Source organism: Nyctereutes procyonoides, unplaced genomic scaffold (genome assembly GCF_905146905.1).
Source record: "Nyctereutes procyonoides isolate TBG_1078 unplaced genomic scaffold, NYPRO_anot_genome, whole genome shotgun sequence".
NCBI classification, from domain to species: Eukaryota; Metazoa; Chordata; class Mammalia; order Carnivora; family Canidae; genus Nyctereutes; species Nyctereutes procyonoides.
This window is the reverse complement of record NW_026575052.1, coordinates 41488868-41513499: the sequence shown is the minus strand read 5'-3', so window position 1 is coordinate 41513499 and position 24632 is coordinate 41488868. Positions and strand designations below refer to the sequence as shown.

The following is a 24632-nucleotide window of genomic DNA, read 5'->3' as shown; positions in this document are numbered from 1 at the left end:
GGGTGGCTCAGCAGTTGGGCACCTGCCTTTGGCTTAAGGCATGATCCCAGGGTCCCAGGATCGAGTCCCGCATCAGGCTCCCAATGTGGAGCCTGCTTCTCCCTCTGCTTGTGTCTCTGCCTCTCTCTCTCAGTCTGTCTCTCTCATGGATTAATAAATAAATCTTAAAAAAAAAGAAAGCCCCAAATATTTGAAAATCAAAACACACCTCTAAATAATCCATAGATCAAAAAAGAAATTATAAGGGGAACTTTAAATATATTTTGTACTGAATGATAATGAAATTACAACATCTTAAAATTCCTGAATGATCCAGAATAATGTTTTGAAAGAAAGTAATAACTTCAGAAGCTTATATCAGAAAAAACTGGATAGAGCTAAAACGGCAGAGTAGTAGTAGGACCCCAGGCTTGTCTTATCACTCAAACATAGCTAATTATTGAATCATTATGAAAACCTAAGAAATCAATCTGAGGACTGACAGAACGAACAGCCCAAGTAGGTGGAGAGAAGAGGCCAAACTGTCAAGGTAGCAGGTGCAGAGATGTGATTTGGGGAAGAAAAGGATGTGGGTGTTGCAGAGGGGAGGGAGCACTAATCACCCAGAGGCAAGAGAGAGAAAGAAGTGCACAGGGATCACACAAGGAAAAATTTCCCCAAAGCCATTCACTGGAAAAATGAGAAGGGTTGAATATTTTGTTTTTATTGGTGTTCAATTTACCAACATACAGAATAACACCCAGTGCTCATCCCTTCAAGTGCCCCCCCTCAGTGCCCATCACCCATTCACCCCCACCCCCCGCCCTCCTCCCCTTCCACCACCCCTAGTTCATTTCCCAGAGTTAGAAGTCTTTATGTTCTGTCTCCCTTTCTGATATTTCCCACACATTTCTTCTCCCTTCCCTTATATTCCTTTTCACTATTATTTATATTCCCCAAATGAATGAGAACATACAATGTTTGTCCTTCTCCGATTGACTTACTTCACTCAGCATAATACCATCCAGTTCCATCCACATTGAAGCAACTGGTGGGTATTTGTCGTTTCTAATGGCTGAGGAATATTCCATTGTATACATAGACCACATCTTTATCCATTCATCTTTCGATGGGCACCGAGGCTCCTTCCACAGTTTGGCTATTGTGGACATTGCTGCTAGAAACATCGGGGTGCAGGTGTCCCGGTGTTTCATTGCACCTGTATCTTTGGGGTAAATCCCCAACAGTGCAATTGCTGGGTCATAGGGCAGGTCTATTTTTAACTCTTTGAGGAACCTCCACACAGTTTTCCTGAGTGGCTGCACCAGTTCACATTCCCACCAACAGTGTAAGAGGGTTCCCTTTTCTCCGCATCCTCTCCAACATTTGTTGTTTCCTGCCTTGTTAAATTTCCCCATTCTCACTGGTGTGAGGTGGTGTCTCATTGTGGTTTTGATCTGTATTTCCCTGATGGCAAGTGTTGCAGAGCATTTTCTCATGTACGTGTTGGCCATGTCTATGTCTTCCTCTCTGAGATTTCTCTTCATGTCTTTTGCCCATACCATGATTGGATTGTTTGTTTCTTTGGTGTTGAGTTTAATGAGTTCTTTATAGATCTTGGAAACTAGTCCTTTATCTAATACGTCATTTGCAAATATCTTCTCCCATTCTGTAGGTTGTCTTTTAGTTTTGTTGACTGTATCCTTTGCTGTGCAAAAGCTTCTTATCTTGATGAAGTCCCAATAGTTCATTTTTGCTTTTGTTTCTTTTGCCTTCATGGATGTATCTTGCAAGAAGTTACTGTGGCTGAGTTCAAAAAGTGTGTTGCCTGTGTTCTCCTCTAGGATTTTGATGGAATCTTGTCTCACGTTTAGATCTTTCATCCATTTTGAGTTTATCTTTGTGTATGGTGCAAGAGAGTGGTCTAGTTTCATTCTTCTGCATGTGGATGTTCAATTTTCCCAGCGCCATTTATTGAAGAGACTGTCTTTCTTCCAATGGATAGTCTTTCCTCCTTTATCGAATATTAGTTGACCATAAAGTTCAGGGTCCACTTCTGGGTTCTCTATTCTGTTCCATTGATCTATGTGTCTGTTTTTGTGCCAGGACCACACTGTCTTGATGACCACAGCTTTGTAGTACAACCTGAAATCTGGCATTGTGATGCCCCCAGATATGGTTTTCTTTTTTAAAATTCCCCTGGCTAGTCGGGGTCTTTTCTGATTCCACACAAACCTTAAAATAATTTGTTCTAACTCTCTGAAGAAAATCCATGGTATTTTGATAGGGATTGCATTAAACGTGTAAATTGCCCTGGGTAACATTGACATTTTCACAATATTAATTCTGCCAATCCACGAGCATGGAATATTTTTCCATCTCTTTGTGTCTTCCTCCATTTCTTTCAGAAGTGTTCTATAGTTTTTAGGGTATAGATCCTTTACCTCTTTGGTTAGGTTTATTCCTAGGTATCTTATGCTTTTGGGTGCAATTGTAAATGGGATTGCCTCCTTAATTTCTCTTTCTTCAGTCTCATTGTTAGTGTATAGAAATGCCACTGATTTCCGGGCATTCATTTTGTATCCTGCCACGCTACCAAATTGCTGTATGAGTTCTAGCAAACTTGGGGTGGAGGCTTTTGGATTTTCCATGTAGAGTATCATGTCATCGGTGAAGAGGGAGAGTTTGACTTCTTCTTTGCCAATTTGAATGCCTTTAATGTCTTTTTGTTGTCTGATTGCTGAGGCTAGGACTTCCAGTACTATGTTGAATAGCAGTGGTGAGAGTGGACATCCCTGTCTTGTTCCTGATCTTAGGGGAAAGGCTCCCAGTGCTTCCCCATTGAGAATGATATTTGCTGTGGGCTTTTCGTAGATGGCTTTTAAGATGTGGAGGAATGTTCCCTCTATCCCGACACGCTGAAGAGTTTTGATCAGGAATGGATGCTGTATTTTGTCAAATGCTTTCTCTGCATCTAATGAGAGGATCATATAGTTCTTAGTTTTTCTCTTGCTGATATGATGAATTACACTGGTTGTTTTACGAGTGTTGAACCAGCCTTGTGTCCCGGGGATAAATCCTACTTGGTCATGGTGAATAATTTTCTTAATGTACTGTTGGATCCTATTGGCTAGTATCTTGTTGAGAATTTTTGTATCCATGTTCATCAGGGATATTGATCTGTAATTCTCCTTTTTGGTGGGGTCTTTGTCTGGTTTTGGAATTAAGGTGATGCTGGCCTCATAGAACGAATTTGGAAGTACTCCATCTCTTTCTATCTTTCCAAACAGCTTTAGTAGAATAGGTATGGTTTCTTCTTTAAACCTGGGAAGCCATCTGGCCCTGGACTTTTGTGTCTTGGGAGGTTTTTGATGACTGCTTCAATTTCCTTCCTGGTTATTGGCCTGTTCAGGTTTTCTATTTCTTCCTGTTCCAGTTTTGGTAGTTTGTGGCTTTCCAGGAATGCGTCCATTTCTTCTAGATTGCCTCATTTATTGGCGTATAGCTGTTCATAATATGTTTTTAAAATCGTTTGTATTTCCTTGGTGTTGGTAGTGATCTCTCCTTTCTCATTCATGATTTTATTAATTTGAGTCTTCTCTCTCTTCTTTTTAATAAGGCTGGCTAATGGTTTATCTATCTTATTAATTCTTTCAAAGAACCAACTCCTGGTTCTGTTGATCTGTTCCACAGTTCTGGTCTCGATTTCGTTGAGTTCTGCTCAAATCTTTATTAACACTCTTCTTCTGCTGGGTGTAGGATCTATTTGCTGTTTTTTCTCTAGCTCCTTTATGTGTAAGGTTAGCTTTTGTATTTGAGTTCTTTCCAGTTTTTGAATGGATGCTTGTATTGCAATGTATTTCCCCCTTAGGAATGCTTTTGCTGCATCCCAAAGATTTTGAACGGTTGTATCTTCATTCTCATTAGTTTCCATGAATCTTTTTAATTCTTAATTTCCTGGTTGACCCTTTCATCTTTTAGCAGGATGGTCCTTAACCTCCACATGTTTGAGGTCCTTCCAAACTTCTTGTTGTGATTTAGTTCTAATTTCAAGGCATTATGGTCTGAGAATATGCAGGGGACGATCCCAATCTTTTGGTATCAGTTCAGACCCGATTTGTGACCCAGTATGTGGTCTATTCTGGAGAAAGTTCCACGTGCACTTGAGAAGAATGTGTATTCAGTTGAGTTTGGATGTAAAGTTCTGTAGATATCTGTGACATCCATCTGGTCCAGTCTATCATTTAAAGCTCTCGTTTCTTTGGAGATGTTGTGCTTAGAGGACCTATCGAGTATAGAAAGAGCTAGATTGAAGTCACCAAGTATAAGTGTATTATTATCTAAGTATTTCTTCACTTTAGTTATTAATTGGTTTAAATATTTGGCAGCTCCCACATTCGGGGCATATATATTGAGGATTGTTAAGTCCTCTTGTTGGATAGATCCTTTAAGTATGACATAGTGTCCCTCTTCATCTCTCACTACAGTCTTCGGGGTAAACTTTAGTTCATCTGATATAAGGATGGCTACCCCTACTTTCTTTGGAGGACCATTTGAATGGTAAATGGTTCTCCAACCTTTTATTTTCAGTCTGTAGGTGTCCTTCTGTCTAAAATGAGTCTCTTGTAGACAGCAAATAGATGGGTCCTGCTTTTTTATCCAGTCTGAAACCCTGCGCCTTTTGATGGGGTCATTAAGCCCGTTCACGTTCAGAGTCACTATTGACAGATATGAGTTTAGTGTCATCATGGTATCTATTCAGTCCTTGTTTTTGTGGATTGTTCCACTGAACTTCTTCTTAAAGGGGAATTTTAAGAGTCCCCCTTAAAATTTCTTGCAGAGCTGGTTTGGAGGTCACATATTCTTTCAGTTCCTGCCTGTCTTGGAAGCTCTTTATCTCTCCTTCCATTTTGAATGAGAGCCTTGCTGGATAAAGTCTTCTTGGTTGCACGTTCTTCTCATTTAGGACCCTGAATATATCCTGCCAGCCCTTTCTGGCCTGCCAGGTCTCTGTGGAGAGGTCCGCTGTTACCCTAATACTCCTCCCCATAAAAGTCAGGGATTTCTTGTCTCTTGCTGCTTTAAGGATCTTCTCTTTATCTTTGGAATTTGCAAGCTTAACTATTAAATGTCAAGGTGTTGAACGGTTTTTACTGATTTTGGGGGGGGGTCGTCTATTTCCTGGATCTGAATGCCTGTTTCCCTTCCCAGATTAGGAAGTTTTCAGCTAGGATTTGTTCAAATACATATTCTGGCCCTCTGTCCATTTCGGTGCCCTCGGGAACCCCAATTAAACGTAGGTTTTTCTTCCTCAGGCTGTCCTTTATATCCTTTAATCTATCTTCATGGTCTTTTAATTGTCTGTCTCTTTTTTCCTCAGTTTCCCTCTTTGCCATCAACTTGTCTTCTATGTCACTCACTCATTCTTCCACCTCGTTAACCCTCGTCGTTAGGACTTCTAGTTTGGATTGCATCTCATTCAATTGATTTTTAATTTCTGCCTGATTGGATCTAAATTCTGCAGTCATGAAGTCTCCTGAGTCCTTTATGCTTTTATCTAGAGCCACCAATAGCTGTATAATAGTGCTTCTGAATTGGCTTTCTGACACTGATTTGTAATCCAGATTTTGTAACTCTGTGGGAGATAGGACTGTTTCTGATTCTTTCTTTTGAGGTGAGGTTTTCCTTCTAGTCATTTTGCTCAGTGCAGAGTGCCCAAAAACAAGTTGTATTGGGAAACGGAGAAAAAGAGAGGAGAGAAAGAAGGAAAGAAAAGAGAAAAAGAAAAAAAAATGAAAAAAAGAAAAAAAGAGAGGGAAAAGAGAAAGAAAAAGAAAGAGGAAAAAAGGGTGGGGGGAGCAAACAAATCAAAAAGAAAAAAAAAACACGGGGGAGTATCTTCTGATTCTGTATACTTTAAGTCCCTTGACTTCCCCTGGAACTGGTCCCTCTAGCTGGTCTTCTGGGGGAGGGGCCTGTTGTGCTGATTTTCAGGTGTGAGCACTTGGGGGAGCTGCTCTGCCCCCTGCCTGGTGCAGGGCTCAGTGGGGGTTGTTTACCCCGTGAGGCCCCAGAAGGAACAACCACAGTGGCGGCGGCCAGCTCTGGAGCCCTGGATTCAGCTCCCACAGTAACAGAGCTCTCCGTCTGCAGGGCCTGGATGCTCCGGGGCGGGGCCGCTGATCTGCTCAGCTCGGGGCAGGAGCGTCCTTGCTGTCCTGGGCCCTCCCAGCCTCTGCCTGTCTCGGGGGGAGGCCGGGTCCTGGGCCATGTCCCCGGTGCCCAGTGCTCCCGGGCCTGTGCTGTTGGATTTGCCGCTCCCTGCCGTGCAGCCGCCTCTCCGTGAGCTGCTCCCCGAGCTGCGCAGCCCCCCCTCCGCGGAGCCGCCGCTGCCCGAGCCCCTCCGAGCTGCTCCCGGGTAATACGTGCACGCTACAGCCCTTTAGAGAGCTCGGCACACTCTCCCCAGTATGCAGTCGCTCTGTTAGTGTCCCAGGGAGCCTGAGGGCATCCCCGCCCTCCTGGGGTCCTGCTCTAACTACCTGCGAGCGCCTTTCCACCCCGGGAAGATTGGTGAAGCACCTGCTTCTCTGGGACGGGGCTTTCCTGTCCTGGGGGTACTCACCCTGCCCTTAGCCCGACTCCTCGCGGGGCCCCTCCCCCTCGGATGCCTTTTGTTTCTTCATTTCTCACCCCCCCCCCATCTTCCTACCTTGATAGAAGCGCAAACTCTTCTGACTGTAGCATTCCAGCTGTTCTCTCTCTAAATCTCAGGCCAAATTCATAGATTTTCAGGATGATTTGAAGGTTATCTAGGTAATTTGGTGGGGACAGGTGATTTGGGGACCCTATTCTTCCACCATCTTGCCCCTCCTCCGGGTTGAATATTTTGAGTTTTGACAACCAGAAGAACTCGAAGACTAGAATTTTAGAGGTCAGTGCCATGGTTGATGTGGAGCCTAGCGGACCCTGCAGTGCGCCTGTAAAGGAGGGCAGAGAGTCCAGTAGTGGACAGCACAATCTGAGGATCCCCTAGGACACACTGGGAGAAATGGTTCCCCCTTCTTGGAGCACATTTGGAAGAGGTGGCATTGCCTTACCACGGACAAAAGGGCCGTTGGGCGCCATTACTTTCTCCTGTCCCTCAGGCGCACAGGCACAGAGACACCTATCAAGATTCCTCCAAATTCCAAGCTCCTATGATTTGGTGTGACTGTCCTTCTGGGAAAAACCTGCACCAGGCCCAGAACGAGACCCTCCCATTGAGGACCACTGTAGGTCTGTCACATGCCACGTCCTTAAAGTTTGGAGTTTTAAAACTCAGCCAGCCTCCCTGGGATAGAACACAGGTATACTGTGCTGCAAGGCAGCAGACAAACCAGACACAGACAGGGTAAAGGCAGGGATCTGAGGGAGGCCTGGGACACATGAGGGGAGATTGTTCACTCTCTTGTGAAGGCTTCCTGAACAGTGATGGGCACGAACTCCATTTTTCAGGGAGAAGGGAGAGGACCTGTGTCATTTCCCTCCCTACCCTCCTGTGGTGCAGCGAAACACCAACAGTAGAGGGAGGCATAAACCACTTATATCAAGCGGTTTACCCTCCCCCTGTATTCTGCATGTGCTTCTTTAATAGGACAAGTGTGCATGAGAACCAGAGCAGCAGGCCCCTCCCCCAGAAGACCAGCACAAACCCACCACATGCACCAAATCTACTGACCATAGAGTGCTGCGAAGCTTCAGCTCTGGGAGCAGGAGCACCAGGTCTCTTTGAACAAGGAGACCAGAGCACACCTAGTTAAAACTCACCACACTCTGGCCAAGGTACAAACACTCCCCACTGCAGGCAAGGAGAAACTCTGCAGAGAGCTGCTGATCAGAGGGAAACAACAGCCAAAACATAGCAGTAGAGTGCACAGAGCATACATCAGAAACACTTCCTGAATTGGCAGGCCCTGGACAGTTTATGACCTTTTCTTAAAAAGTCATTACTCTCGGGAGCAGGAAACATAACAGGCTTTCCTAACACAGAGAAGATGAGAAAGACCTACACAAAATGCCAACATGGAGGAATTCATCCCAAAGAAAAAAAAGGTCATGGCCAGGGATCTAATTGAAACAGATATAAAAAACTATGCTTGATCCAGAATTTATTTATTTATTTATTTATTTATTTATTTATTTATTTATTTATTTATTTATTTATTTTTGATCCAGAATTTAAAACAATAATCATAGGACACTAGTTGGGCTTAGAAAGTAGAGAAGACACTAGGGAGTCTCTTACCACAGAAGTAAAAGACCTAAAAACTAGTCAGGCCAAAATTAAAAGAAAAAAAATGCTGTAACTCAGCTGCAAAACCAACTGAATATGATGACTACAAGAATGGAAGAAGCAGAGGACTGAATAAGTGATACAGTGATAAAATTATAGAAAATAATGAAGAGGAAAAGAAAAATATTGGATCACAAATGTAGACGTAAGGAACTCAGTGACCTCATAAAAGCATAATATTCATATCATAGGAGTCCCAGAAGAAAAAGAGAAGGGAAGAGGGGCAGCTTGAGGAAATTATAGCTGAAAATGTTCCCTAATATGGAAAAGAAAACACATATCCAAATCCAGGAGGCACAGAGAACTATCGTCAAAATCAAGAAAGGCAGGCCAACACCAAGACATATCACAGTAAAATTTGCAAAACATAGAGATAAGGAAAAAATTCTAAAAGCAGCAAGGGAAAAGAAATCTCTAACTTACAAGGAAAGACAAATAAGGTTAGGAACAAATTTCTCCAAAGAAACTTGACAGGCCAGAAGAAAGTGGCATGATATACTCAAAGTACTGCATGGGAAAAATATGCAACCAACAACACTCTATCCAGCAAGGCTATCATAAATAGGAGAGAAAATGAGCTCCCCAAACAAAACTAAAGGAGTTTGTGACTGCTAAACCAGTCTTGGAAGAACTATTAAAGAGGACGCTTTGAGTGGGAAAGAAAGACCAAATGCAGCAAATACTAGAAAGGAACAGAAAAAATCTTTAGAAATAACTACTTAACAAGTAACAACAGCACTAAATTCTTATCTATTAATCATCACTCTACATGTAAATGGACTAAGTGCTAAAACAAGATCTATCGATATGCTGCCTACAAGAGACTCATTTTAGACCTAAAGACACTGGCAGATTGGAAGTGAGAGGGTGGAGAACAATTTATCATGCCAATGGACATCAAAATAAAGCTGGAGTAGCTATACTTATATCAGACAAACTAGACATTAAACCACAGACTGTAACAAGAGATTAAGAGCAGCACCATATCATTACACAGCGATCTATCCAACAAGAAGATCTAACAATTATAAATTTTTATGCACCCAACGTGGAAGCACCCAAATATATAAAACAATAACAAAGGAACTCATTGGTAATAAAACAATAATAGTAAAGAACTTAAATACCCCATTTATAGCAATGGACAGATCATCTAGTCAGAAAATCAACAAGGAAACAATGGCTTTGAATGACACAGTGGACCAGATGGACTTAACAGACATATTCAGAACATTTCAACCTAAAGTACCAGAATCCACATTCTTGAGTACATTCACTAGAATAGATTACATAATGGGTCACATTATCAGACCTCAACAAATACAAAAAGAAGATTATACTGTGCAAATTTTCTGACAATGCTATGAAACTTGAAGTCAACCACAAAAAAAAAAAAAAAGGAAAGAAAGACCACACATACATGGAGGTTAAAGAACATCCTACTAAAGAATGAATGGGTCAACCAGAAAATTAAAGAAGAAATTTGGGGACCCCTGGGTGGCTCAGTGGTTTAGTGCCTGCCTTCAGCCCAGGGTGTGATCCTGGAGTCCAGGGATCAGGTCTCGCATTGGACTCCCTGCATGGAGCCTGCCTCTGCCTGTGTCTCTGCCTCTCTCTCTCTCTCTCTCTCTCTCTCTCTCTCTCTCCCCCCCTCTGTCTCTCATGAATAAATAAAATATGAAAGGAAGGAAGGAAGGAAGGAAGGAAGGAAGGAAGGAAGGAAGGAAGGAAGGAAGGAAGGAAGGGAAAAGAAAGAAAAGAAAAGAAAAGAAAAGAAAAGAAAAGAAAAGAAAATTTTAAAAATACATGGAAACAAATAATAATGAAAACAGGACAGTCCAAAACCTTTGGGATGCAGCAAAGGTGGTTTTAAGAGAGAAGTATATAGGAATACAGACCTACCTCAAGAAGCAAGAAAAATCTCAAATGCACAATCTAACCCTATACCTAAAGAAACTAAAAGAACAACCAGGAGAAGGGAAATAATAAATCAATAAAGCGAGGAGAAGGGAAATAATATAAATTAGAGCATAAATAAAAGACACAGGAACCAACAAAAATTGGTAGAACAGATCAATGAAACCAGGAGTGGTTCTTTGAAAGAATCAATACAATTGATAACCCTCTAGTCAGACTTATCAAAAAGAAAAGAGAAAGGACCCAAATTAATAAAATCATGAATGAAAGAGGAGAGATCACCACCAACACCAAAGAAATACAAACAATTTTAGAAGAATATTATGAAAAAATTATATGTCAACAAGTTGGGCAATCTGGGAGAAATACATAAATTCCTAGAAACATATCAACTACCAAAACTGAAACTAGAAGAAACAGAAAACTTGAACAGATCTATAACCTGCAAAGGAACTGAATCGGTAATCAAAAGCCTCCCAACAAACAGAAGTCCTGGGTCAGACGGCTTCCCAGGGGAATTCTACCAGACATTTCAATAAGAGTTAATACCTGTTCTTCTCAAATGGTTCCAAAAAACAGAAATGGAAGGAAAACTTCCAAACTCATTCTTCAAGATCAGCATTACCTACATCCCAAAACCAAAGACCCCACTCAAAAGGAGAATTACAGGCCAATATCCCTGATGACCATGGATGCAAAAAATTCTCAACAAAATACTACCAAATTGAATCCAACAGTACATTAAAATTATCATTCACCACAGTCAAGTGGTATTTATCCTTGGACTACAAGGGGGGGGTTCAATATCAATGTGATCCATCACATTAATAAAATAAAGAATAAGAACCCTATGATCCTCTCAAAAGATGCAGAAAAAGCATAGGACAAAGTACAGTATCCATTCTTGATAAAAACCCTCAAAAAAGTAGAGATACAAGGAACATATCTCAACATCATAAAGGCCATATGTGAAAAATCCACAGCTAATATCATTCTCAATGGGGAATAAGATTTTTCCTCTACAATCAGGAACAAGACAGGGACGTCCACTCTCACCATTGTTATTTAACACAGTACTGTTAGTCCTAACCTCGGCAATCAGACAGCAAAAAGAAGTACTAGGCACCCAAATTGGCAAGGAAGAAGTCCCAACTCTTCACTATTTGCAGATGACATGATACTCTATATAGAAAATCTGAAAGACTTGACCAAAAACTTGCTAGCACTGATACATAAATTCGGTAAAGTAGCAGGATAGAAAATCAACATACAGAAATCCTGCATTTCCATACACCAATAATGAAGCAGCAGAAAGAGAAATAAAGGAATTGATTCCACTTAAAATTGCATCAAAAACCATAAGATACCTAGGAATAAGCCTAATCAAAGAGGCAAAGGATCTGAAAACTATATAACTTTTATAAAAGAAATCGAAGAGGACACAAAGAAATGGAAAAATATTCTATGCTCATTGATTGAAGAACAAATATTGTTAAAATGTCTATACTACCCAAAACAATCCACACATTTCAAGTAATCCCTATCAAAATACCATCAACATTTTTCACAGAACTAGAACAATCCTAAAATTTGTACAGAATCACAAAAGACCCTGAAGAGCCAAAGCAGTCTTGAAAAAGAAAAGCAAAGCTGGAGGTATCACCATTCTGGACTTCAAGTTTTATCACAAAGCTGTAGTCATTAAGACAGTGTGGTAGCAGCACAAAAACAGACACATTGATCAATGGAACAGAATGGAAATTCCAGAAATGGACCCACAATTATATGGTCAACTAATCTTTGACAAATCAGGAAAGAATACCTAATGGGAAAAAGACAGTCTCTTCAACAAACGGTGTAGGGAAAACTGGACAGCAAAATGCAGAAGAATGAAACTGGACCACTTTCTTACACCAAACAAAAATAAATTCAAAATGAATTCAAGACCAAAATGTGAGCCCTAAAACTATTCAAAATCCTAAAAGAGAATAGAAGGCAGTAATTTTTTTGACATGGGCCATGGCAACTTTTTTCTAGATTGGTCCCTTGAGGCAAGGGAAACAAAAGCAAAGATGAATTATTGGGACTTCATCAAGATAAAAAGCTTCTGCACAGCAAAGGAACAATCAATGAAACTAAGAAAACTTTTTAAAAATGGGTTAGTATACAAAACCTATACAGAAATTATCAAACTCAACACCCCGAAACACATAATCCTGTAAAGAAATGGGCAGAAGACATGAACAGACATTTCTCCAAAGAAGACATACAGCTAACAGACACATGAAAAGATGCTCAACATCACTCATCATCAGGGAAATGCACATCAAAATTACAATGAAATAGCATCTCACACATGTAAGAATGGCTAAAATGAACGACTCAGGAAAACAGGTGTTGGTGAAGCTGCAGAGAAAGGGGAACACTGTTGGTGGGAATGCAAACTGGTGCAGCCACTCTGTAAAACAGTTTGGAGGTTCCTCAAAAAGTTAAAAATAGAGCTATCCTACAGCCTAGCAATTGCACTACTAGGTACTTACTCAAAAGATACAAAGATACTGATTTGAAGGGACACATGTACCCCCATGTTTGTAGCAGCATTATCAACAAATTATGGGAAAAGCCCAAAAGCCCACTGAGCAATGAATGGATAAAGAAGTTGTGGTATATATGCATACACTGGAATATTAGCCATAAAAAAAGAATGAAATCTTGCCATTTGCTATGACACAGATAGAGCTATGGTGTATTATGCTAAGCAAAACAAGTTAGAGAAAGACAAAAGTCATATGATTTCATTCATATGTGGAATTTAAGAAGAAAACAGATAAATATTGGGGAGAAAACGGTAGACCACGAAAGGCAAACCATAAACAGACTCTTGGGACACGGCTCAGTCAAACGTTAGACTCCTGGTTTCAGCTCAGGTCATAATCTCAGGATCAAGAGATCAAGCCCTATGCTGGGCTCCAAGCTCAGTACGGAGTCTGCTTAAGATTATTTTCCCCTTCTCTCTTCCTCTTCCTCTGCTCGTCTCCCTACTCTCTCTCAAATAAATAAATAAATAAAATCTTTTTTAAAAAAAGTCCAAAAACCACTCTTAACTGAGGGTTACTGGAGGTGAGATCTGGGTGGGGGTATGGGCTAAATGGGTGATGGGTATTAAGGAAAGTACTTGTGATAAGCACCGGATGTTTTCTGTAAGTGATGAATCACTAATTCTACTCCTGAAACTAATATTCCACTATATGTTAACTAACCGGAATTTCAATAAAAACATGAAACAAAAAAAAGAAAGGAATAAAGAAAGGTCTAAAATCAGTGATGTAAGGTTCTACCCATAAAGCTCAAAAAAGAGTAAAACCAAAGTAGAATGTATAAAATAATAGAAACGGAAATTAACAAAATAGAAAATAGACAAACATAAGACAAAATTAATAAACCCAAAAGCTCTTTCTTTGAAAAAACAGAAAACTCCCAGTTACAACAATGAAGACAAAGGAAGACACAAATTACCAACATCAGGAATGAAAAAGGGATTTTCATTAAAGATCAAAGAGATAGTAAGACTATATTAGCAAAAAACTTTATGCCAGTTTGCCAGCATTAATGAACAAATTCCATGAAAAATATCTTACCAAACCTGAAAGAAGATAAAACAGAAATTTTCAATAGCTTTCAAAGAAACTGAATTCAGGAGCGGGGGATCGAGTTGGCAAAGTACGAAGATCCTGAGCTCACTTCCTCCCACAGATATACCAAAACCCACAACTACATACAAAACTATCTCTGAAAACAAACTGAAGACTACCAGAATAGATCTTCTACAACTACAAAGAGAAAACCACATCAGAATGGGTGGAAGGGGCAGACATGTGAATTAGTCAGGATTCACAGCCCTTGCACAGTGATGCCCTGCAGGAGGTATAACACAGACATATAAGCCTTCAAAAAGGAGTAAGAGGTCCAAGCCCCACATCTGGATCCCCAGCCAAGAGACATGCTTGGGAAAGAGGAGCCTCCATAACACTTGGCTTTGAAAACCAATGCCAACGTATGGGAGACCCAGATGGCAATAGGAAACCAAGACTCTGCGATTAATGGGCAGGTGCATAATCTGGGGAATAGCCCTGCACACCAGTGAGTCCACACCAAGTCCAGCCCAGGAGGGGGGTACCTGCAACTCAAACAGGGGAGACCACTAGGGAACCTTGCTCCAGTAATGGATTGGGGATGGGGTTGCACAACTGGGTCTGACAGGATACCTTTTGCATAAAGCCATGCAGATGGAAGATATGACTGATCTACCTACAAAGAAACACATACAGTTAGGCAAAAGGAAGACATGGAGGAATAAGTTCCAAACAAAAGACAATACCTCAGAAAAAGAACTAAAGAAAAGAGAGATAAGCAATAAACCTGAAAAAAAGTTCAAAGTAATGTTCATAAACTCAGGAGAAGAATGGATGAACAACACTGAGAACTTCAATAAACACACACACACACACACACACACACAAAAGAATCAGAGCCCAAGAATAACTGAAACGAAGAACATATTAGAAGAAAACAACAGATGAGATGATCCACAAAAATGGATCAGGAACCTGGAAGACAGGGTAATAGAAATCACCCAATTTGAAAAGCAAAAAGAAAAAAGAATCAAAAACAGGATAGTTTAAGAGACCTGTGGGACAACATTCCCAGCAACAGCATGCTGGGAAGCACAGAAGTATTTGCATAATGGGTCGCAGAGGAAGAAAGACATAAAGGGGCAAAAAACCTATTTGGAGAAATAATGACAGAAATTTTCCCTAACGTGGTAAAGGAAAGAGACATCTCATTTCAGGAAGCACAGTGTCCTAAACAAGATGAACCCAAAGAGACCCACACCAAAATATATTATAATCAGTGTAAACAGTTAAAGACAAAATCTTAAAATCAGCAACAAAAGCAACTAGTAATGTATAAGGGGACCCTCAAAAGACTATCAGCTGATTTTTTTCAGCAGATTTCAAAGGCCATTAGGAAGTGACACAATATATTCAAAGAGTTGAAAGGAAAACATTTATAACAAGAATACTTTACCTGACAAAGTTATCACTCAGAACTGAAGAGGAGAAAAGGAGTTTCCCAAATAAGCAAAAGCTAATGGAGTTTATCAACATCAAAACCAGTCTTACAAGAAACACTAAGGGAACTTCTTTAAATGAAAAAGAAAAGGCATTAATTAGAAATAAGAATATGTGAAAGAAAAAATAACACTGGTAAAGGTAAACACATAATAAAGATAATGGGCCAATCACCTACATAGCTAGTTATGAAGGTTACAAGACAAAAGTAGTAAAAAAAAAAGTAGTAAAATCATCAAGACCTAAAATAATTAAAGGATACACAAAATAATAATATGTAAAATATAACATCAAAAACATAAAATGTTAGGGATGGGGGGACTGTAGTGTTTTTAACATGAACCTAAATGGGTTTGAGCTTAAATGACCATCAACTTAAAATAGACTGCTAAATACTTAGGATGTTACATATGAACCTCATGTTATATATGAACCACAAAACTAAATACTAAAAATAACAGATACATAAAAAATAAACAGAAAGGAATACAAACATAATACTAAGGAAAATCACCAAATCACAAAGGAAGAGGGTAAGAGAAGAGAGAACAGCAAAAACAACCAGAAAACAATTGACAAAAACAGCAAGAAGCACTTATCTATCAATAATTACATTAAATGCAAATGAACAAAATGCTCCAATAAAAAGAATTAAGATGGGGGTGGCTGGGTGGTTCAGTCGGGTGTCTGCCTTCAGCTCAGGTCATGATCTCTGGGTACTAGCATGGAGCCCCGCATCAGGCTTCCTGCTCAGCAGGGAGTCGGCTTCTCTCTCTCTCCCTTAGCCCCTCCCCACTGCTCCTTCTCTCTCTCTCTCTCTCTCTCAAATAAATAAAATCTCAAAAAAAAAAAAAAAAAGACATAAGGGGGAAAATGGATAAAAAAAAAAAAACAAACAAGACCCACTTACAGGCTGCTTACAAGAGGCTCACTTCAGATCTAGACACACAAAGACTTAAAGTAAAGAGAGAAAAAGATATTCCATACAATTAGAAACAAAAAGAAAGCTGGAGTAATACTTATATCAGGCTAAAACACTGTAATACACATGCTGTAACTAAAGACAAAGAATGGCGTTACAAAAGATAAAAGGATCAATCCAACTAGAGGATATAACACTTAAAAACATCTACGCACCCAACACAGGGGCACCTAACACATAAAGCAAATATTAACAGACACAAAGGCAAAAATGGACAGTGATAAAATAATAGTAGGGGACTTTACCACCCCACTTACATGAATGGATAGATCATCCAGACAAAAAAATCAATAAGGAAACAATGGTTTTAAATGACATGTTATACCAGATGGACTTAAAAGAGTATTCTATTCCAAAACAGCAAACTACGTATAAATAATAAATAAATAAAATCTTAAAAAAAATCACAGAGGAAAAAATGAAATAGCTAGTTCTTTGAAAAGATAAACAAAATTGATAAACCATTACCCAGATTTAAAAAAAAAAAGAAGAAGAAAGAAAAGCCCAAATAAATAAAATCAGAAATGGTAGATATAACAGAGAAGGTACATATAACACCACAGAAATACAAAGGATTATGAGAAAACTGGAATTAATAGGCTAACAAATGAGATAACCTAGAAGAAATAGGTAAATTCCTACAAACATACAATCTTATGAGATTGAATCAAGAAATAGAAAATCTACCAAACCCATAACTAGCAATGAATTTGAATCAGAAAAAAACAAAAACAAAAAACAAAAAACCTCCCAACAAATAGGAATTCAAGACCAGATGGCTTCCAAGTGAATTCTACCAAACATATTTTTTTATTTTATTTATTTATTAGAAATATATAGAGAGAGGCAGAGACACAGGCAGAGGGAGAAGCAGGCCCCATGCAGGGAGCCGAACATGGGACTCAATCCCGGGCCTCCAGGATCACACCCTGGGCTGAAGGTGGCACTAAACCGCTAAGCCATCGGGCCGCCCCTCTACCAAACATTTAATGAAGAGTTGAAACCTGCCCTTCTCCAACTATTCCAAAATATTGGTGAGGAAGGAATGCTTCCAAACTCATTCCACAATGTATTAGCCTGATACCTAAGAGCAAAGAAAAATGCCCATAAAAAAGAAAACTACAGGCCAATATCCCTGATGAACGTGATGCAAAAATCCTCAACGAAATATAAGCAAACTGTATTCATTAATACAATAAACATGCAGCATGATCACCTAGACTGTATTCCAGGTACACAATATTTGCAAATCATCAATGTGATATACCACATTGACAAAAAGAAAGATAAAAATCACATGATCATCTCAATAGACACAAAAAAGCATGTGATAAGAATCAACATCCATTATGTTATGTTATGAATTTTTATGGTAAAAATTCTCAACAAAGTGGTTAAGAGGGAACATACCTCAACATAAAAAGGGCCATATACCAACAACACAAAAATAATGTCATACTCAATGGTGAAAAGCTGAAAGCTTCTCATCTAAGATCAGGAATAAGACAAGGATACCCACTCCGGAAAAAAAAAAAAAAAAAAAAAGATGCTCACTCTGGACACTTTTATTAAACAAAGTATTGAAAGTCCTAATGACACCAATCAGACAAGAAAAAGAAATAAACAGCAACCAAATTGGAAAACAAGAAGTAAAAATGTCACCATTTGCAGAAATGTGATTCTACATATATAAAACATAATAATACCACCAGAAAACTATTAGAATAAATGAACCTAAAGTTGCAGGATAAAAAAAAAATAATACACATAAATCTGTTGCGGTATAGAACAATAATAAAGTAGCAGACAGAAAAACTAAGAAAACAATCCCATTTGCAATTTCATCAGAAAGAATACCTAGGAATAAATTTATTCAAGGAGGTGAAACCCACACACTGAACACTATAAAACAGTGAATAAAAAATTGAAGACAACACAATTAATGAAAAGAAACTCCATGCTCTTGGATTGGAATAATGAGTTGTTGTTTTAAGATTTTATTTATTTGACAGAGAGAGGGGCTACAGATTCAGTGCAATCTCTATGAAAACACCAATATTTTTCACAGAACTAAGTTAATTAATCCAAAAATTTTCTGAAACAACAAATGCCAAATAGCCAAAGCAATCTTGAGAAAATACAACAAAGCTACTAGAGGCATCACACTCCCTGATCTCAAACTATACTATAAAGCTATAATAATCAAAAAGTGTGGTACTGGTACAAAACCAGACACACAGATCAGGAGAAAGAGTCCAGAAAAACACTACACTTTGCAGTCAATTAATTGGCAACAAAGAAGGTTAGAATATACTATAAGGAAGAACCAATCTCTTCGATAAATGGTCCTGGGAAAACTGGACTATTATGCTACATGTAAAACAATGAAACTGGGTCACTTTCTTACACCATATACAAAACCAAGTCAAAATGTGTTGAAAACTTAAATGTAAGACCAGAAACCATAAAACTAGAAGAAAACATAGGCAGTAAGCTCGTGGATATCAGTCTCAGAAATATTTTTTTGGCTCTGTATCCTCAAACAAGGGCACCAAGAACAAAAATAAAGACATCGGACTACATCAAACTAAAAAACTTTTCCATGGTAAAGAAAACCATCAACAAAATGAAAGGCACCCTACTGAATGGGAAAAGATATCTGCAACTGATAAGACAGATAAGGGATTAATATCCAAAATATATAAATAACTCATACAACTCAATATAAAAAAAAACAATCCAATTAAAAATGGGTAGCAAACCTAGTCATTTCTCCAAAGATATATAGATGGTTAACAGACACATGAAAAGATGGTCAACATCACTAATCTTCAGTGAAATGCAAAGCAATACTACAATGAGATATCACCTCATACCAGTCAGAATGTTGAGTCTCAAAGACAAGAAATAACAAGTGTCAGCAAAGATACAGAAAAAAGGAACACTTGGGTACTGTTGGTGGGGATGGAAAATGCTGCAGTTGCGATCGATAGTCTGGAGGTTCCCCAAAAAATTAAAAATAGAAATAACTATACAATCCAGCAATTCCACAGCCAGGTATTTACTGGAAGGAAACAAAAACACTAGAAGAGATATATGCACCCTCATGTTCACTACAACATTACATACAACAGCCAAGATATGGAAACAACTGTCCATCAAAAGATGAATGGATAAAGAATATATGGTATACAAATATACAATGGGATACTACTCAGCTATTTAAAAAATGAAATCTTGCCATGTGGACAACATGGATGGACCTAGAAGGTATTATGCTAAGTGAAATAAGTAGACAGAGAAAATCATCTATCACATGATTTCACTTATAACGGGGAACCTAAAAACAAAACAAAACAACAAAAACAGAAACAGACTCATAGATACAGACAGTAATCCTGTGGTGCCACAGGGAAGACAGGCAAAATAGGGAAAGGAGAAGTTTGTACCTAAAAGAATGTGAGGCTTGATCCTCACATAAGGATAAAGACAGATAAGATATAAGATAAATAAGAAAGCAACGTACACCATAGGGAATATAAGTAATAATAAAGTTACAACTTTGTATGGTGACAGATGGTAGCTACATTTATGGTGATCACTTCCTTTTTTTTTATATATGTGTGTATGTGTATATATATATATATTTTATATTATTTATTTATTTATTTATTTATTCATAAGAGACACAGAGAAAGAGGTAGAGACACGGAGGAAGAAGCAGGCTCCATGCAGGGAGCCCAATGCAGGACTCAATCCCCGGGCCCCAGGATCACGCCCTGAGCTGAAGGCAGACACTTAACTGCTGAGCCACCCAGGCGTCCCGTCCCTGGTGATCCCTTCCTAATGCATATAAATGTTGAATCACAATGTACACCTGAAAATAATATTGTATAACAACTGTACTCCAATAGTAAAAAAATGAATTCATTATCAAAGAAAACTACAGGTTCAACGGTTACACTGGTGAATTCTATCAACAATCAAGGAAAGAATAAAAGCACTCATATACAAATTTTTTGCTTTTTTAGAAAGTAAAGAAGAGAACACTTCTCAATACATTTAAGAGGTCAGTGTAAACAAGCCTAACACCAAAACCTGAAAACAAAACTACAAATAAACCATGAGGCTGAAAAATTTAAAATACACTTCTAAATAAATATGAGACAACAAAAGCAAATAAAAACCTATAGAGTATGACCAAAGTGTTACTCATAACTGAGTTAGCTCCAGACTTCCAGGATGGCACAACATTTGACAATGTGTCATTGTAATTCACTACATTAACAGAAGAACATAGAGAAATTATGTTATCATCTCAATAAACAGCAAAGAAAGTCATGTGATATTCAACATTTAATATTAAGACAAAAATTCCTGACAAATCAAAACTAAAGAGAACTTTTTAAACTCAAACTAGTCCTACCAGAAAATTATAGTAAATATTAAACTTGATGGTAAAACTTTAGAAATAAACAGAATAATAAAGCAGAATTATACAAACTAGTATGGGGAGACACCAAAATGTATTTCTTTTTTTTTTAATTTTTTTTTATTTATTTATGATAGTCACAGAGAGAGAGAGAGAGAGAGAGAGGCAGAGACACAGGCAGAGGGAGAAGCAGGCTCCATGCAGGGAGCCCGACGTGGGACTTGATCCTGGGTCTCCAGGATCGCGCCCTGGGCCAAAGGCAGGCGCCAAACCGCTGCGCCACCCAGGGATCCCCAAAATATATTTCTGAATAAACAAAAGAAGTTGCAGATATTGACAGTAGTTTAAAAACACTCACACATATTTCTATGATTTTCTGTAGGAATATGCACAGGTATATAAATACATAGAAATAAGACTTGCAGAAAACCCATCAGTCTGATAACTTCTGAGGAAACCAGGTGAGGACCAGAATTGGTGTAAGCACAGGTCAAAGGGAGTGATTAAATGAGATTTTAGCCTTATTTACCATGTTTCTATTTGTTATTAGAAGAATGTTGTTTTTATGAATAACTTAGGTAATTAAAAAGTAATTTTAATACCATAAATTTAAGTTCAACATAATACTGGCCAGAACAATTAGAAAAGAAACAAATTAAGACATCCAAACTGGAAAAGAAGTAAAACTGTCACTATTTGCACATTACATATTATATACAGATAATACATCAAGAAAACCTTAAAGACTCTACCGAAAAACTGTTCTAATAAACTTGGTAATGTTACAGGGTACAAAATCGGTATATAAAAATCTGTTGTTTCTATATCCTAAAAATGAACTATCAGAAAGAAAAATTAAGAAAACAATCTCCTTTACAACTGCATCAAAAAGAATAAAATAGAAGGACATCTGGATACGTCAGTTGGTTAAATGTCTGACTCTTGATTTTGGCTCAAGTCATAATCTCTGATCATGAGATGGGGTGGCACATGGGGCTCCATGCTGATTGTGGAGCCTGCTTAAAATTCTATCTCTTCCTCCCGCACCCCAAAAAAGATTTTCTCTCTCCTTCTGCCTCTACTCTCCCTCTCTCTTTAAAATTAGAAAAAAAAAAAAGAAAAAGAAAAAAAAAGAATAAAATAAGTTGAAATAAAATTAACCCAGGAGGTGAAAGATCTATACCCTGAAAACTCTAAGACATTAACGAAAGAAAATGGAAGAAGCAGCAAGTATAGGAAAAGATATTCCCTGTTCAGGGACTGGAAGAACTAATACTGTTAAAATGCCCTTAGTACTCAAAGCAATCCACAGATTCAATGCAATTCCTTTCAAAAGTCTGATGGCATTTTTCACAAAAATAGAACAAGTAATCCTAAAATGCGTACAGAACCACAAAAGATCCCGAACAGCCAAAGCAATCTTCACAAAGATAAGCAAATCTAGAGGCATGCTCCTTGATTTGAGTATATTACAAAGCTACAGTAACCAAATAGTATAGTGTCAGTATAAACATAGATGATAAAGGGAAGAGAATACAGAGTCCAGAAATAAACCCACACTTACATGGTGAATTAACTTATGACAAAGGAGCCAAGAATATACAATGGGGAAAAGATAGCCCTTTCGACAAATGGTGGTGGAAAAAGTGGGCAGCCTTGGGCAAAAGAATGAAATTGGCCTACTATCTTATACTATACATGAGAACAAACTCAAAATGGATTAAAGACTTAAATTTAAGGCCTGAAATCATAAAACTCCTAGGTAATAAGGAAAATACAGGTGGTAAGCTCCTGCACATCAGCCTTGACAATAACTGTTTTGTTAATCTAACACCAAAAGCAAAGGCAGCAAAAGTAAAAATAAACAAATGGGACTACGTCAAAGTAAAAAGCTTCTGCACAGCAAAGGAAACCATCAACAAAATGAAAAGGCAACCTATGGAATGGAATAAAATATGTGCAAATCATATATCTGATAAGGGGTTAGTATCCAAAAAATATAGAGAAATCCTACAACTCAACAGAAAGAAAAAAAAAAAAAAAAAAGCAAAGACCACAATCCAATTTTTAAAAATTGGCAGAAGACTTGAGCAGAGAGAGGGCAGCCCGGGTGGCTCAGCAGTTTAGCGCTGCCTTCGGCCCAGGGCCTGATCCTGGAGTCCCAGGATCAAGTCCTGCATCAGGCTCCCTGCATGGAGGAGCTTCTCCCTCTGCCTGTGTCTCTGCCTCTCTCTCTCTCTCTCTGTCTCTCATGAATAAATAAAAATAAAATCTTAAAAAAAAAAACTTGAGTAGACATTTTTTTCCAAAGAAGATATACAATATGACCAACAGACAAATGAAAAGATACTCAACATCACTAATCTTCGGGGAAATTAAAATCAAAACCACAAGGAAATAACACCTCACACTTGTTAGAATGGGTATTCTGAAAAAGACAAGAAATAACAAGTGGGAAGTTCTCATGCACTGCTGGTGAGACTGTAAGTTAGTGCAGCTATTAGGAAAAACAGTATGGAGGTTCCTTAAAACATTAAAAAAAGAGAACTATCATATGATTCAGCAATTCTACAGCTGGGTATTTTTCCAAAGAAAATGAAAACACTTACTAGAAAAGATATATGCACCCCTATGTCCACTGCAGCAATATTTACAACAGCCATGACATGGAAACCATGGAAGTGTCCATCAATGGATGAATGGATAAAGAAACCAAAGTGTGTACATGTATATAGACACATACAATGGAATATTACTCAGCCATTAAAAAGAAAATCTTGCCATCTGGGACAATAGAGATAAAGCCTGAGGATATCATGCTAAGTGAAATAAGACAGAGAAAGACAAATACTATATAATTTCATCTATATGTGGAATCTAAAAAACAAAACAATATAAAACAAGCTCATAGAGAATAGATCGACAGTTGCCAGAGGTTGCCAGGGGCTGGAGAGTAGAGGATGGTTAGAAAATAAGAAAAAAAAGAAAAGAAGATCTGGGGATGTAATGTACAGTGTGGTGACTGTAGGTGACAATACTCTACCGTATATTTGAAAGTTGCTAAGAGAGATCTTAAAAGTCCAAGAAAAAGGGACGCCTGGGTGGCTCAGTGGTTGAGCATCTGCCTTCAGCTCAGGGCGTGATCCTGGGGTCCCGGGATCAAGTCCGGCATCAGGTTCTACATAGGGAGCCTGCTTCTCTCCCTCCGCCTGTGTCTCTGCCTCTGTGTGTCTCTCATGAATTGAAAAGAAAAAAAAAAATAGTCCAAGGGAAAAAAATGTAACCATGTATGGTGACCAATGTTAGATCTATTGTGATCATTTTGCAATATATACAAATATAGAATCATTAGTTGGACATGTAAAGCTAATATAATGTCGTAAGTCATTATGTATCAATCAATGAATAATAAATCAGGTCTACACAAAATGGTACTGGATGGACAACACAGATGATTACACTACATGATAAAAACTTTTAAAACACTAGAAATAAATACAAAAACTGCTTTAAAAAAAAGTATATTACCACAGCTAAGTATTCTACTAGTTCTTTTCGGTTCCTTTTAAGTGTAGAGACCATAAAATCACTTTCTTTGAATGCTGTTTATCAATGCATCCTGGAACTGAAGTGACTCCATTTAGCAAATCAGGTAAATCTGGGTGATGCCAATTTACCAAACACAAGCACCTGACCGCAGAGCCTCCAGAGTTTGCCGACATCCTTATACTATTATTTTGGAGTGAAACAGAGACTCTGGCAGATATTCTTTCCTTCCTTGCATTCCTCTTTTGGAATTGAACAAATTGGTCCTAAAGCTACCTGCCTTTACCTGGATTTTCACTAGGTCTCACC

The 24632-nt window shown here is 38.5% G+C and overlaps 1 protein-coding gene across 1 annotated transcript in view; it reads right to left on the bottom strand.

Annotated features, from left to right (window-relative positions):
* The window catches only part of LOC129513746 (translation initiation factor IF-2-like), a 61872-nt gene that overhangs the window by 36786 nt on the left and 454 nt on the right, over positions 1–24632 (bottom strand). The gene's annotated exons all lie outside the window — the stretch shown is intronic.